General features: G+C 40.9%; 1 protein-coding gene across 1 annotated transcript in view; it reads right to left on the reverse strand.

Annotated features, from left to right (window-relative positions):
- The window catches only part of LOC116690612 (pituitary tumor-transforming gene 1 protein-interacting protein), a 19,245-nt gene that overhangs the window by 7,668 nt on the left and 8,207 nt on the right, over positions 1-3,370 (reverse strand). The window lies entirely within an intron of this gene.

Raw genomic sequence — 3,370 nt, forward strand, 5'->3', positions numbered from 1 at the left:
GAATTCCAAGAATAAGTGTAAAATCTATCATTAAACCAGCTCAGGTTTTTTAATACCATGGAAAAAGTGATAAAGAAATCAGAAAAAACGGCAAAAACATTGGAAAAGCACCAAAAAAAAAATCATTTTCAATTTTGGCCGGGAAGGACAAGTTTATGGTTAAAGGGAAGACAACACAAGGGTTAAAACAAACAGTACTTTTAGTGTGTATAGACCAGCATACTTTCAAATGTCAATGGATGAATTTCTGTCAATTTTCAATGTAGTGAGTTCTCAATGATAGAATTACCGACCTCTGTTGGGATCCTTTCCGTAATGTTGTCAGACACTTAATACAATCTGAGTCTGTCAGTGGCACAAACAGTCCTTTTAGTGGATGGAAATATAAGGTGTGCATTAACATTACATTGCAGCTTATTTCACCGCTGCCAACTGCAGCGATCTTGCTTAATACTGGACCATTGTCAAAAAAAACGCTAAACTTATCAGTCACTTAGACATGAAAAGGACGGGAAAACAGGGTCCAGGTTGAAAAATAACAAAGTTACACTTTAAGGGACAACTCTTTTTGACTTTGTAGCAGTTAGGCTAAATTCAACATGTAATTTTCAATGGCAAAGCACAAGATAAGAAACATGCAAGTTATATTTAATATTTGTCACTAGTTTCCCCAGTATTGTAACTGGTTCATGAAGATTTATTTAATTTGAAAAAAATCGTCATGAAATAAAAAACGGGTTTGGGACCACCTAGGAGATTGTGTATTGGCTTTCTTTTTGAAGTAGGAAAATCTAAAGGTAAAGTCAAATCTGTGGGGATTTGGATTCTCACATTTAGCAGTGTTTTATACAGCCGTCTAAAGCTTGCATAGACCTTTTTACAGTGAACATTTTGACATAGTAGGAAAGAAAAATCAAATTGATAACAATAACTATAGCTCAGTTCCATTAAGTGTCTCAGTACACTATTCCAGTGAACCAGCATGCACAATACCAGGACCTCTACTAAATGGAATGCAGCCATCATTAATGTTACTAAACACAGATGGGCTTTTCCTACAAGACTAGTCCAAACTGCCGCTGTAAAAAAGGTCTTCTGCTGAGATGCACGAAAACATTTTTGCAACCCTAGCAGAGGAGGGGTGTATGGGTAGCCAACGTACACGCACACCAAATCTCAACGATTAGTACACCTGCACGTAAAAAAGCAGGCCAACTGGTTAAAAACAGGAAACTAAATTCTTACTATTATCATATCATTGTACCTTTGATGAATGGATAATTTTCCCCCCATGGTTATAGTGATTGGTTTACTGCCACGGTGTGAAAAGGATTTCTGGTTTCTTCTAATTTTCTTGACAATGTGGTTTAATAAATGTAACGCTGCTTTTAGATTAGCAAACACACACACAAGTACAAGTAGGAAAGAAACATACATCAACGTGTCCAAATGACACCACTGCACGTTTGCCTACATGAAGCATAATCAGAGTTTAAAAGGCCTAACAGTAAGGTCAAAGAGCTGCTACTGAATATGTTTCCATTATTTAGAAATCAATAGGAGCTTTAGTGGTGTAAATACAGTTTCAAAAGGCCTACCTTGATAAGAGCAAACTTGTAACAAAAATTACCACAGAGAACATTTCTAATTATGTGGGGTTTTTAAATGTCACAGCAGTGATATCACTTTGCATACCTAAAGCGGAATGGGTCAATCTCTCGTGGGAGCTGTTAAGGATTTCCCCAGGCTGCTCTCCAGCCCGGGCTCAGAGGAGGATAAAGGTTCAGCGCTGTGAGCTGGCTCTCTGGGGTCCGGGCTGCAGTGTCTGGAGGCACTAGTCTCTCCCATGACGGGTCCAATGTATTCTAAAAGTCCTGTTCACGACGGGAACTGCATCTATGTAGGTCACTGCACTAACTCCGACTTCAGAGATCGTGCTCACTGCAGGAAACCCTTGCGAGATTCTGTGGCACGTGAGCAAAAAGCCCAGCACTGCAAGTGATGATGATGATGATGATGATAAACCAGAGTTACTGACTCTGTTTCTGCTCGACTGACTTGCTAACACATCACCCTGCCATCACGGCGGATGAGTACACTGTGAGCACAGGCACTAAATAGAAAGATGAGGCTGAAACATTTATTGGGTCCAGGAAGAGGAAGGCTTCCAGGTCCACCAACTCAGTGACTAGCACAGTGTTTCTTTGACAGTGGCGGGCGCTCCACAGGAAGTAGCCCACTCTATTTATGAGTGCATTACCAAAGAGCAGCTGCTTAGCCTTGACAATCCAATTGGTGTTTTGGGATGCGAGTGGAGGACACGGAGCTCCTCCTCTGGGACACGGACTTGTTGGGGCTACACACACAGCCTCACACAAACACACACACACTATGCTTGAATCCCAAACATACAACGGGCCCTTTTGTTAGAGACTATGAACTATTCCGTTGCAGGAAAGCCCATGTAGGGCCTGCTGAGATATCAGGAGGCAAAAACACCCAACCAGTTGATAGACAATTATTAGATTTTTATGGTATTTTCTTAGTCTAATCTTTTTTTTGTTTGATATGATACAGCTGGTTTAATATTATTGGGGCCCGAGCACCGAAGTGCAAAAGGAACCTATTGTTTTTGTAAGGATTATTATTCTGCAACTTCCAATTGTCCAATTGCCACCAAACATGACACAGTTGCTCCGAATTGTGGGAACCATACTTTATCTAAGTCCTTCTAGGCTGTGATTACAATCTGCACAAAAATTGGATATAGACTCGGTGGACCCTCGTGACAAAAAAGCTATCAAAAGAATTTAGATAGCTAACACAATGCGCAAGTTATAGATGACCAACTTCCTGTAGGTGGCTGTTGAATCAGTAATGGTTGCATCTTCAGTTATTCTGATTTACATGAAACTTAGAATGTGTGGTCTATGTGTGATATTGAGATCCCTTCTATACACTATCCACACCCATGTACACACGCCCCTTTCACGACGTGTGAACCGTTTAAAGGCACTGTTGCAGGTTAACCACCACTGGGTAAAAAAGCCCTCAAGATATGTGTATCATTTTAAAAACTGTCTCCAAAGGCCAGTTTCTTTCATTTTTGGTATTCACATGTTTTTTAAACTCCATTTGGTGATGACGTCACACTGGGGAGAGTAGCCTCGGCCTAGTACTAGAACTATGGTGACTGAATGGGATGAGGAAGAGGAGGAAAGGCCAGCAGCCGTATCATTTTGAACATGCCAGACATGAGAGGGCAAATCAGGAATTGCTGAGAGTTGGAGAAGTCTCCTGGTGAGTTGCTATCATTTAGCAACGCAGCAGTGCCAGCGCAGCGGTGCAGACAATAATGACTTTTTTTTTT

Source organism: Etheostoma spectabile, chromosome 6, assembly GCF_008692095.1.
Source record: "Etheostoma spectabile isolate EspeVRDwgs_2016 chromosome 6, UIUC_Espe_1.0, whole genome shotgun sequence".
NCBI classification, from domain to species: Eukaryota; Metazoa; Chordata; class Actinopteri; order Perciformes; family Percidae; genus Etheostoma; species Etheostoma spectabile.